This window comes from Bos indicus x Bos taurus, chromosome 16 (assembly GCF_003369695.1).
Source record: "Bos indicus x Bos taurus breed Angus x Brahman F1 hybrid chromosome 16, Bos_hybrid_MaternalHap_v2.0, whole genome shotgun sequence".
Taxonomy (NCBI): Eukaryota; Metazoa; Chordata; class Mammalia; order Artiodactyla; family Bovidae; genus Bos; species Bos indicus x Bos taurus.
The window spans coordinates 58,437,424-58,450,943 of NC_040091.1; the positions used below are offsets into that span (position 1 = coordinate 58,437,424).

At 45.3% G+C, this 13,520-nt stretch overlaps 2 long non-coding RNA genes across 2 annotated transcripts in view; one reads left to right on the forward strand and one right to left on the reverse strand.

Annotated features, from left to right (window-relative positions):
- The window catches only part of LOC113906791, a 254,544-nt gene extending 244,009 nt beyond the window's left edge, over positions 1–10,535 (reverse strand). Inside the window, exon 1 of the long non-coding RNA XR_003514986.1 lies at positions 10,434–10,535. This is a non-coding gene — a long non-coding RNA (uncharacterized LOC113906791). The remainder of the gene's footprint in view (positions 1–10,433) is intronic.
- LOC113906789 lies at positions 710–10,027 on the forward strand. The gene is made up of 3 exons (XR_003514984.1): positions 710–2,046; positions 8,567–8,679; positions 9,804–10,027. It is a non-coding gene; the product is annotated as an uncharacterized LOC113906789 (long non-coding RNA).
- Positions 10,536–13,520: the final 2,985 nt, after the last annotated feature.

Here is a 13,520-nt window from a genome sequence, read left to right on the forward strand (position 1 = left end):
GTCCTAGAGACAGGGACTCAACCTCAAAGGCTCCTTCTCCATTTCTCACACAACCAGTGATCCCACCTCTTCATCACTTCTTCACCTTTGCACCTTCTCCTGCATTCACTGCTTTTCATTTTGACTGTTGCCACATACCTCTGCTCAAGCCCTTCTTGTGTTCAGAAACACTGAATGACTTCCAAGTAGCCTGATTAAAAGAATATAAAATCCTGAACATAGTCCTTAATGTTCTCCAAAATCTAGCTAAGCGCCATCTTTCTAGCCTAGTCTCCCACTATTCTCTGCATTGGTCAGGGTTCCACCAGAAATAGATGGCACGCATGCTAAAGGGTTCAACTACAAAGAATTCAGTCAGGGGACTGTTTACACAGGTGCAAGTAGGGATTAGGTAACCAGCAAGGGAAGGTGAGGGCTTTCCTGGTAGCTCAGCTAGTAAAGAATCCACCTGCAATGCAGGAGATCCCAGTTCAATTCCTGGGTAGGGAAGATCTCCTGGAGAAGGGACAGGCTACCCATTCCAGTATTCTTGGGCTTCCCTGGTGGCTCAGGCAGTAAAGAATCCACCTGCAATTCCAGAGACCTGGGTTCAATCCCTGGGTTGGAAAGATCTCCTGGAGGAGGGCATGGCAACCCACTCCAGTGTTCTTGCCTGGGGAATCCCCATGGACAGAGGAGCTTGGTGGGCTGCAGTCCATGGTGTTGCAAAGAGTCAGACACGACTGAGTGACTAAGCAGAGCACAGCACACAAGGGAAAGTGAGTCCCACAGGGACCAGGAATCAGTGAGAAGCCATACCTGCCCCTAGGCCTGAAGGAGCAAGAGTAGGAATGGTACTACCAGATCCCTGGGAGAGCTGACACTGAAGGAAGGTGAGCCGTGACACAAGTGTCGCTAGAGGAGTGAGGGGCTGCAGTTCTGCCAGAACCTCAGCCAGCTTGGGAGGGAGAGGAAGGAGGGAAGAAAATAAACAACCTGAATTCTCCTCATTCCCAACCTCTGATGGCTTGTCGGGCCTTCTATTGGTTAATTCCAACAGCAAAGCACAGGGCAAGGGAGCCCATATGATTGAACCACAGAAGTCAGCCTCCTGGGGCTCAGAGCGGGGACAAGAAAGGCAAAGAATAAATTTTTAAAAAAAAATAGGTACTAAGGGCATCAAAAGAATAACCCCTACAGTCCTCACTTACACCCTGTCTTGGGCCAAAGACATGAGCTTATGATTTCCTGATGGCATACACAATTCCCTGATCTTGTGTCTTTGTTCACACCACCTCCTCTCTTTATGATGCCCTTCCCTGCAGAGGAGATCTGCTCAGGGTCATCTGAGAGTCACTGAGGGTTATATATTCATTTAAGAGTGTTTTGCTGCATGCCTGGTATACAGGGACATATTTGGTAGAATGAAGGATAGAGAGGAGCACAACTACTGCAGGAAAAGCCCCAAAGGTGGGGCTCATCAACTAGGAGGGATGCTCAAAGAAATCCCCACAGGCCTTCAACACTCTCTGTTCATAAAAGAAAGGAGAAGCCAGCTCTGGAAATGGAAATGCGGGCTCGTGTGTGATGATATCTGTCATTGGCAGCCGGGAGGCAAAGCCTGTCTGTCGGCAGCACCTCTCATGCCACGGTCAGGGGCTCATGGCAGGACCACTAGGGAAAGATGGGCTTCAGTGCCTGCATCCTCCTGGGCCAAGCCCCCTGCCCCTGCCGCCAGGCTCGAGTCCTCAGAACTGATCTGTGGAACAGTAAGGCCAGCTCTGCATGTCACAATTCTTTTCAGAGTAAAGGTTCTCCTCCCCACACAGTTCTTGCCTTTTCTGGAAGAAAAGAAAAGGAGAATCAACCCAGAGTGAATTCCTTGTAGCTGGCTATTTGTAGGCAGCAGATGCAGCCAGGAGCACACGCAGCATATTTGTCTAAAAGCTGCTACCAACGCATAAAGGCGGGGGCCCCTGCTTCTACCTCATCAGGGCCACTCTGAAAGATGGGGCTTGGTTTCCAGCCTTCAGGGGGACACTAAAGCCACATTTGCTTCCAAGGAGGGTAAGTGAGGCCAGGAGGGGTGGTAGGGGCTGGAGGGGGAATTCAAGTATTCTGATGGATCTAGAAAGCTGGTAAATATCCCTGCTATGATGCAAAACACTTTCAGAGAAAACTCAGCAGGGCTCAGGAGGAAGCTTCTCACTGGTGCAATCCCGGAACTTTTGCACTTAGCCTGGCAAAGCAGTAGAGAGCATGGACTCTGAAACCAGACTAAATGTGTTCAGATCCCATCCCCATTAACTAGCTGTGTGACCTTGGGCAATTGGGTACTCTCTCTGTGCCCCTCTGTTGGGAGGCTGAAATAAATCCACATTAAATAAATAGCACAGAGTAAATGCTCTCAAGAAAAGTATCTCTGTTTTCAGATGAAGATGATGGGGTGAAAGTTGGGTTACATAATTTGCCCAAGGTCATTCAGCTAGTAAGTTCTAGAGTTTAGGTTTGAAGAGTAGCAATAGGTATATCTAAAGATAAATTCACAGTTACAGCTACTGAGCAATGCTATGAAGAAAATGAGATGCTCACAGTGATCAGTGCACAGTGGAGGGCTCTCTTCGGAAGGGTGGTCATGGTTACCAAGCTGGGACTTGAAGCAAGAGAGCAATCAGTCACACAAAAAGCAAAGGGAGAAAATTCCAGGCAGAGAGAATGGCACAAGAAGAGACGCTGAAGAGGCAAAGAGAAGGTTGGAGTGACTGGAACAGGGTGATTAAGGAAGAAAGGAGAATGGGAAGAGCAGGCAGGATTCAGATCATGGTAAGACCTCACAGTCCATTAAAAAGATCTCAGATCCAAATGCAACAGGACGATGCTAGAGGGTCTTAAAAGGAAAGGCAAAGCAATCTGAATGTTTCTATGTGTGAGCCTTGGATGAAAGCACAGAGACTCTTAAAAACAACTGCATAGTGTTTAGTGGCTTATACCAGGGACATGTCAAGCTTACTGTCAACTAGGGATGGGCCTTGTGATCAGTTCGGAATAAAAGCATCACTCACATCCCAGCCTGAACTTGATATAGGTAAAATTTGTGTGTGTTTTCCATCATCACCATCATTGTCATTGCTCTTGCCATCATTATCAAATCATAGGCAAAGGTCAAAGTGATCCTGTGTTAGTCATGACTCCATTCAGATTCCCAGACAGAGATCCCCCCATCCCCAGGATCACAGCCAACAGCACAGTGTTCCAGCCACAATCCACACACAAACACATAAAGAGACCCTGACTGTAAAGGCTAGAAACAGTGTAGGTATCAACAGCCCCAAGCACAGACAGAGGGATGAAGACAGAGCAATCATGGGAATTGTGTGTTATATACAACCATTTATCAAATTCCTTTTGCCTGCATCATCAAAGAAGGACCATCAGCACCCACTGCCCCATTCCCTCTCTGTCTGAATGCTTGATGCATCACTACCTAATCTTAGGGTATTTACCCATTCATTCATACACCAAACATGACTAAATGAATCTGCTGTATCCCCTGTATCAGCTGTTAGGGAAATATTAAGACAAATAAAAAATCATCTCTGTCCTCAAGGAGCTGAAGTCTCTCTACAGACAAGCAAAAAGGCAATAATGCAATGTAACTGGACTTCAAGTACCAGGGAGAACAAGGAGCTGAGGAAGCCCTTAGGATGGACACTAAACCCAGGGGCACGGAGGAGGAAGGTGGGGATATGAAAGAGGGCGGGGCAGTGTATACAAGACCAGACCACTTCTGGGGCACACAGGGAACTGAAGGCACTCAGAGTGATTCAAGACCAACATCAAGGACTTCCCTGGTAGTCAAGTGGTTAAGACTCCATGCTTCCAACGCAGAGGGCGTGGGTTCAATCCCTGGTCAGGGAACTAAGATCCTACATGCTGCGTAGCAAAAATAGTCATCAAAATGGTGTTAAAGGGACACAGGGGGATACACATCAGGAAGAAGCTTAGGTTATGCTAAGAAATTAGGGACTTCTTCCAGATGCTATGAGAAGCCATTAAAGATTTTAAGGGAGTGCATGATGGTCATATTGCACTTCCTGTGTTCAGTGTGATGAGCAATGTAGAAGGGGGAGGGCTGGAGGCAGGAAAGCCAGGGAAGAGTCTACTCTTGTTCAGAGGATTAGCAGGGTGTACGCGAAGGCAGGAGCAAAGGGGTAGAAAGAAGGAGGGCTCTTAGGTAAGAGCAGGGTAGAATCCATAGGAGATTATGACCAAATGGATTTGGTAGGAAGACAGAAAGAGAAAGGTTGAAGTTTCCTTCCTTGTATGGGACAAGAGGCCATATGAAAAAGATCCCAGAAGCCAGTCTAGGGGGTCTGAACCTGACATAGACAGCTTCAGGAAAACACTAAATGATTTCAAGCAGAGGATAGACCATGGCTGTAGCTTAATATGATTAATATACCAACAGCTGTAAAGCAGGTTGGAGGAGAGACCCTGGCGGGTAGAAGATAAATATATGCATGCTCAGTCACTACATCGTGTCTGACTCTTTGTGACTCCATGGACTGCAGCCCGCCAGGCTCCTTTGTCCATGGGATTTCCCAGGCAAGAATACTGGAGTGTGTTGCCATTTCCTTCTTCAGGGGATCTCCCTAACCCAGGGATCAAACCTCCATCTCCTACATTGACAGTTGGGTTCTTTACCACTGAGCCATCTGAGAAGACAAATAAGAACTCTCTTATGATGGCTTACTAAGTGGGAAGAATTAAGGGTCTGAGCTAGGGATATAACCATGGTCACAAAAAAATATGAAAAACAATGGGGTGTAGGGGGCTAACAAGCAAGTTTTTTGAAAGGAATGTGATCAAGAGAAGGGTTGAAGCACTCTTCACCTTCACAAGAAGGTCATCATCATGCTCAGGCTCAGTCGTGTCCCTTTAATTTCTGAGACAGAGCAAAGCAGAGTGAGGCAGAGACCAGAGGTAACTTCCACGTGGACCAGAGCAAACGTAGTGAATCCATATTTGCCCTGATCTACTCAGTCACATCAGTAACTACGAAGATCCAGCTGAGAGTCAGTGCCCCACATTAAAAACCACATTGAGGGCAAGTACATAAGGCATGCATGTGTGCTCAGTTGCTCAGTCTTTGACTCTCTGAGACCCCGGGGGTTTTGGCGCACCAGGCTGCTCTGTCCATGGAATTCTCCAGGCAAGAATACTGGAGTGGGCCACCATTTCCTCCTCCGGGGGAATCTTCCCAGTCCAGGGATGGCACCTGAGTCCCCTTCATTGGCAGGTGGATTCTTTACCACTGAGCCACCTGGGAAATCTAGATATATAAAGACATATATAAATATTCAGACTCTATTGCTAAGTGAAAAAGCAAGTTACAAAATGATGGGTACGATCATCCTGTTTGTTAGAAAAGTGTGTGTGGACTGCACAGTCCACCAACAGACTGTTCACAGTGGCCATCTCTCAGAAGGGGAATTTGAGTTGATATTTATGTTCTTCTAGATGCTTTTTTGTATTTTCTACAATGAACAAGCGTGACTTTTGTAATCAGAAACCCAGCAGAGTTTAAAATATATTTGTTAAGCTCATATAGCATGGCTGTCTCCCAAAATTGAAGAGAGGGACCTGTTTGCTAACTTGTTTTTTCCAGTACATTTATGGTTCTTGAGAAGCAGAATAGTGTAAATACTCCTGATGGGAAAAGCTGAGGATTCTATTTCAAACTTGCATGGTCCCCCCATGACCTAGGAGAGCTCTCACTGCTCACCAAAGGGTCTTCTCCAAATCTTTACCCCAGTACGCAGGGTACTGACTTTAGGTCTCCCTCCCTGGAACTCCACACTGGGGCAGCAACACCCAGCAGGCTGCTGCTGCTGCTGCTGCTAAGTCACTTAAGTCGTGTCCGACTCTGTGCGACCCCAGAGACGGCAGCCCACCAGGCCCCCCCCCCGTCCCTGGGATTCTCCAGGCAAGAACACTGGAGTGAGTTGCCATTTCCTTCTCCAATGCATGAAAGTAAAAAGTGAAAGTGAAGTCACTCAGTCGTGTCCGACTCTTAGCAACCCCAGGGACTGTAAGCCCACCAGGCTCCTCCATCCATGGGATTTTCCAGGCAAGAGTACTGGAGTGGGGTGCCATTGCCTTCTCCAACCCAGCAGGCTATACATCCCTAAATCCTTCTTCCTTCCTTCCTCTCCAAACATATTACTGTTCCTTTTTATCTCTCCCCAAGACTCAACCCCAAATCTTCCAGTTCTGACAACCCAATCACCTCTCTTATTTCTGAATTTTCTTTCTCAAACTATTAAAAACATATCAGTCCCAAATCTTGGTGCAAACAGCATGTGTGTATGCTTAGTTGCTTCAGTCGTGTCCAACTCTTTGGACCCCATGGACTGTAGCCCATCAGGCTCCTCTGTCCCTGGGATTCTCCAGGCGAGAATACTGGAGTGGGTTGTCATTTCCTTCTCCAGGGGATCTTCCCTACTCAGGGATTGAACCCAAGTCTCTTACATCTCCTGCATTGGCAGTTGGGTTCTTTACCCCTAGTGCCAGCTGGGAAGCCCTGGGAACAGCGGCTGACTCAAATAAAAACACTCAGTTTTCTTTAAAGGGGAATGGAGGGCCAGAAGAATGTGAGCACATCAATCTAAACCTGCCAGGTTGCATATCCCCATCAGATATCTTAAAGATCAAACAGAATACAGCACTTGGATGCCAGTCACAAGTCATTGCTTGCAGAGGACTTCCAAAGAAATGAAGGCTCAGGCCTTTTCAGTAGGATGAATTCTACCCGTTAGTGATGGAGGACAGTGATGTAGACACAAACAGTGATGAAAGGGGGAAATCCCTACTAGAAGTTCTGCTGCTCTGTGGAGGAATTTCCCAGGAACTCATGGGACTGGGGGTTCCTGGAGTTTCTCACATTCCTCTGAATAGCCAGCAGTAACGGTAATGCCCTTTCCCCTTTCCTCATCTAGTCAGACTCACTGGTCGCTTAAGAGGGGATGTTCCACATTCTTTATCCATTCATTTGTCAATGGACATTCAGGTTGCTTCCATGTCCTATTAATAGCTATTGTAAATAGTGTTGCAATGAACATTGGGGTACATGAGTATTTTTGAAGGATGGTTTTCTCAGAAGCTGCTGCATAGCACAGGGAGCTGAGCTCCATGCTCTGTGGTAACCTAGAGGATGGGTGGGAGGGGGGCTCAAGAGTGAGGGGATATATGTCTACATATGGCTGATTCGCTTCATTGCACAGCAGAAACTAACACAACACTGTAAAGTAATTATACTCCAATAAAGAAACAAAATGGTTTAAATGATAAAAAGAACGTTCTCTCTTCTTACTCTACCAGATCCTCAAAAGCAGGGCCACTTTATCCTGTGTCTCACCCAGAGGCTAGTCTTCAATTTTAGAGTTAATGAAATAAGACACAGAAAAGTTAAACACAGTGCCCAAGGTCACCCAGGTATTTTTCATTTTGGTTATTTTACTTATCATTCTTTATTCTACCTGATTTCCAGCTTGGCTCTGTGAATCTCAAGAGGAACTTCCTAAAACAAGTATTGACAAGATCATAGGAAAGTAGTACCAAATGTGACCATGTGTGCCATTTAGAAGAACCCCAGGCTTTTACAGATGAGAAAACTGAAGCTATTCGGCCAAGCTGTCATCCCCAGTTCCCAAGCGGTTGCGTAATATCCACCATTAAAATTCAGCCCGTACTTGATTGCTGGAAGTCAGGTGACAGGAGAAAGCTATTAGGTGATAAAAGACAAAAGGATATGTTGGAGTTCTGTGATAAACAGGGAAGAAGAAATTAAGAACTGGGGCAGGCCAAAAGAGCACAAGATGTGGGGACTGTGTTCTGCTGACACTCACAAGATCAAAAACCAACAGAAGGAAGTCCACTTGACAAGGTTGATAGAGGCTTGGCTTCCAGGCTACACTCCCAGGCCCTGGCTGAATGTAGTCCAGATAACAAGCAGCGGGGAGACCCCAAGGAAAGCTTTACTCTCCAAGGAGTATGTGGTACAGCTAGAAAGTGAACTAGGTTTTAAAACATAAGAAGGAAGAGAAATGTCTGACGTTTTGATTTCCAGTTTGGGGTTTTTCTAATTCCAGTCAGCCCAGGGCCACCACCCTGCACAAATCTAGGCCTCATTTCACCCATGCAACATGGTGGTCCTAACAAATGTGTGACCTTGAAGAGAATCCTTTCCATCTCTGATGCAGAATGAGAAGCCCCCAGGGCAGTGTCTATAAAGAGAGCACCAGTAGAAAGGGTGGAGAGTTGGAAAGGCCAGAGCTGCTGGCTGGGCAGACAGGGGTTTCTGTGACCACAGGCCCACTGGGACTCAGAAAAACAACTCTCATTTATTCACAGTAACATCCAGAAAGGTAGCCCAAATAATTTAAATCTGTGACTATAAAAAAAAAAAACCCACTGTAGCTAAAAGTCAGCCTCCCCATCCACCAGATCTTTCAAAAACAGCTGCTAATAAAGAACAAAATTGAGTGGCTTAAGGTTTATTTCCTTTTACATTTCCTTTCTGGTCAAGGTGTTAATGAGGACGGAAGGCCCAAAGTGCACACAGAGAAGAGATGAAAATGGTCTGGAAAATATGAACTGTGTACTCACCCTTCAAACAAGGGAGGAATGATTCTAACATTGGTAAGTGGTAGACAGTCTTAGACAGTTCAAAGAGATTCCTTCCAGATGGCCATGAAGATTATAATGTAAACGAGGGGGGATGTGAAGTCTCAGTGGAGACCTGGCCTGGGAGTCGGTGGGACCTGGGGTAGGGCCCTGATTCCACCACCTCTCTGCATCTCAGTTGCTTCAACTATGAAGCAGTGTTAACATTATGGTTTAAAGTTCTAAAATCTTGGATAAAATTCTCCAAAATATCCAATATTGGGTCCTCTAAATAGAATTACAATACAATCAAACATATTTTTCTGGATCTTGTGATGATTAAATGAGAAAAGATCATGTAAATTTATGCTGTGCCAGGTAATATAAGCACTTAATATGCATTAAGTCATTTATTTCTATCAACGACTTTGCCAGGTAGGAAGTAATATAATCACTATTTCACAGATAAGCATGTTGAGGCTTAGAGAAGTTAGTGGATATGACTAAAGTCACACGTATATCAACTGATGGAACTGGGACTTCAAACAGATCTGTTCAAGTTCAAAGTCTATGTTAGTAAGCTCTGTGCAACAGAGTCACTCCAATAATAGGTGTACAAGTTCCTGAAACATAATTGATTCTCAATAAATATCAATAATGCTTAGATTATCACCCAGCATGATAAAGTGTTTTAATATAGGTTTACTGAATGGAAAACTAAATGAGCACATAAACTATATGTCACATGAGGCTGTTACACTGAGATCCTAGACTTCCAGTGGCCATTCAATCCTATGCTGCAGTAAATTCAATTACAGGGGGAACTTTAGGACAGTTGTCTTTTCAAAGAGCTGGGATCCAGAGTCTAAGAAACTGTGTCTATCCAAGGACAGAAGTATGGAAGAGTCTCCATAAGGCACAGCAACCACATTAGGCAAGAAAACTGGAGTGGGTTGCCAACTCCTTCTCCAGGGGATCTTCCCAACCCCAGAATCAAAGCCATGTCTCCTGTGTCTCCTGCACTGGCAGGTGGATTCTTTACCACTGAGCCACATGGGAAGCCCCCACTGCAGCACAGAAGCACCCATATTATACAGCTGACCTTTGAAAAATACAAACGTGAATTCACAGGTCTACTTATACTCCATTTTTTTTTCCAGTGGGAAATACTACGTGATCCAGGTTCCATAATCCAGAGTTCGTTGAATCTGCATGTGCCAAGGAACCATGGATAAAAAGAGCCGACTTTGAGTGACCTGCAGGTTTTCCACTGTGCAGAAGATCAGTGCCCCTAACCCCACATTGTTCAAGGGTCAACTGTACTTGGGGACTGAGACTCTGGTTTCAGTAAACCTTAAGAAGAATAAACAGACCAGGAAAGAAATTATCTTAATTTAATTTTACTTTTCTGCTCAGCTAATCCAAGAAAGACAGACAGAGAGAGGGGGAGGGAGGAAAGAAGGAAGCAGAGCTAGAATTCTGATGAGGAATTGCCCTGTGTTCCTTCCTGAAGTTCTTTTGACTCTACGCAGCCACACAAAAGAGAGCCTCTTCAGAACAGGGGTGATATTTAATTAGGCAGGATATGCACTTCATGCACCATGCAAGCAGAGAGAATCCTTTCAGAGCTATGATTATAAACTTCACCCCCCATCTCCCACCCCATAGCAATCCCAGCTAACAAACAGGAGAAAGGCTGTCTAAAAGGAAAGAAGCAGGCTTCTTGGCAGCAGACATCTGTGCAGGCAACAACCCCTCACTTTCCCAGTTCCTGCTCAATCCAGTCTCACCTCTCCCTTCTATCCTCTCCATTGCTTCTGCTGGAGACCTGGGTTGGTTGGTGGTATTTAGTCACTAAGTTGTGTCCAGCTGTTTGCCATCCCATGGACTGTAGCCCGCCAGGCTCCTCTGTCCATGGGATTTTCCAGGCAAGAATACTGGAGTGGGTTGCCATTTCCTTCTCCTGGCTCAGGGATTAAACCCACATCTCCTGCATTGCCCACATCTCCTGCATTACAAGCAGATTCTTTTACCACCAAGCCACCAAGGAAGCCTGGAGCCCTGGGTTACTGGGTGCTAAATGGTCCTGGATGGGAGTTCTCAGCTCCCAGAACTCCCACAACCACACCCAGTATCCAAGAGGTGAAGTCTCTCAACCTCACCAATGGCCCGCAAACGGTTTGAAAAACAAGAGAGCAGAAAATAAGGTTACAAGTAAATAAATCAGTGGAGCATGAAAGGAACCTTCTCAAAACACACAGACAGAGACAAGGGCAAACAGAGGCAAAAGAAATGAAGAACAATGTGCTCTGTCCTCCAAGGAACAGAAGAAGAAACAAAGTCCAAGGAACGTGGTGTTCCAAATTGCTAATCAATGCTGGATACCAACACCAGCAACTGCTAATAACCAAGGAAGAATCACCTCTCTCTGCTATAATTATTTCTGACACAGGTCTCCAGGAGGAGTGTCAAGACTCAGGTTAGCAGCTCAGTGTGATAATAACCCAAGATTACCAGAAATTCACAATGTCTGAAGAAAAGGAGGGCTTGGAGGAAGGGAAGTGGCAATTAGAAATACTTGTCAAGGTAATTACATTGTGAAGAGCGGGCATTTCACTTTTCAGCAGTCACTGGTGTAGGTTTTCTTCTGCCTGACTTTAGAAAAACATCTTCCAGGCAGGTAGAGCCGTGGAGGAATACATCAAATTTTCTGAAATAACACGGTGTGAAAAAAAAAAAAAAGTATTATTTCTGTCCAAATAATGTGCTGGATAATAAAAGCTTGAAATCCAAAAGGCTGAGAACAGTATTAACTGAGCAGCCAATGAAACTGTCTTAAGCCAACCAGCAGCCCCCTGCTCTTCTCACTCACAAGGTTCAGTCCATGTCAACATGTGTCCTCCAAAAAGACCAAGATAGCTCTCCAAGGACAAAGAGTTAAGGCTCCTCGACATTATGCTTCAATCACTCACTTTGTCCAAAATGGGCACATATAAAACTTTCCAGGCTGGAGCTGGTCAAAATATGTAAACTGAGAACAGTCCACCAAAGCCTCTGAGATACCAGTTCTGTAGGATTTGTAGCTATCCACTCACACCTTCAACCAAGAGGACAGTGCTTCTCTTCTGGTTCTTTGGAAAACCATGACGAAACCAAGAATCACAGCTACTCTCTTGATTCTCCACCACTGCCTTCAACACTGAGTTCCATCTCACCTCTAATAAGGAATGATGCATCTATTGTTAAAGTTTTTATTATCCAGCACACCATTATTTGGACAAAAATACTTTTTTTTTTTCCATATCATGTTGTTTCAGAAAATTTGATGTATTCCTCACAGCTCTACCTACCTGGAAGATGTTTTTCTTAAGTCAGGCAGAAGAAAACCTACACCAGCAACTGCTGAAAAGTGAAATGCCCACTCAAATGGGCAGTGAAGACTCTAAAAGGCAACTCTAAACATGTCAATCCCATGCTTAAATCAGTCCACGGTTTCCTGTTGCTTTTTGGACAATCTGTGATCTCCTTAGCATGACTACCTTCATTTCCAAGGCCCTCTGCGATCTAGTTTCTCACCAGATCTCTTAACTTAGCCCCAATACACTCACATCAAAATTTTGAACTATAGTGAATTGACGATAGTTCTTCAGATGCATCATGCTCCCCAAGGCTTCATATTTTTATGCCGACTGTTTACTCTGAGAATCCCTTTCACTTATTAAGACTCAGCTCTGGAGTTACCGCCACTCTGAAGCCTTCCTTAATCCCACCCCTGAGCCACCCCTATCAAATGTGATGCTGGCATCTTCTCTATGAGTTCTGACTGCCTCTATGCATTCCTGGATACCAACTCTCACACTCTGTGCCATTGATTTGTCCATTTCCCCCTCTGGGCTTCCCTGGTAGCTCAGACAGTAAAAAATCCGCCTGCAATGCAGGAGACCCAGGTTTGATCTTTGAGTTGGGAAGAGCCTCTGGAAAAGGGAATACCTACCCACATCAGTATTCTTGCCTGGAAAACCCCATGAATAAAGGAGCCTGGCGGGCTACAGTCGAAAAGACGGGTAACAAAGAGTTGGACACGGCTAAGTGACTAAGCATGTGTGCATTCCTTTCTCCCTCTAGACTGTGAGCAACTCGAGGGTCAGGGCTTGTGCCAGGCTCAAAACAAACGGATTCCATAGATCAAGGAAGAACGTTAAATCAGATAATGAAGACTGACTACTTGGTAGGTTCAGAAAGAACTAAGCCTCTCTAATAGATCACAGTTTTAAAAAGTCTAGGCATCAGAGACTCAACTCCATTAGTCAAGCATATTTTGTCTGGGCCCAGGTCTCTATTTTAGCAACATCTAACAAGTGTTTGGGCTTCCACAGTGGCTCAGTGGTAAAGAATCTGCTTGCCAATGCAGGAGACATGGGTTCCATCCCTGGGTCAGGAAGACCCCCTGGAAAAGGAAACGGCAACCCACTCCAGTATTCTTGCCTGGGAAATCCCATGGACAGAGGAGCCTGGCAGGCTGTAGTCCATGGGCTTGCAAAGAGTTGGACATGACTTAACAGCTAAACAACAACAAAGAGTTTTTAACTTGGGGGTTTACCAAGGATTTTTTAAGGATTTATTAAGAATGTGTAGAGAAAGGCAGTGAATATGAATGTCTCTCTCCTGTGCATCCTTGCCGAAGAATCTGTGATAAGTTGTAGGCAGGGACCAGGCCTGGGCCTGCCTGAGCCCTTTCCTGATGGCCCCACATGGTTCTGTCTTTATGGCTTCCTTGAGGCTGAAATGTAGTTTTAGTCTTGTCTTAAGCACTTAGCCAGAGAATAGCCTTTTAAGAACTGACTGCAGTTCATTTCTAAGAAGGTGCCACCCTTCTC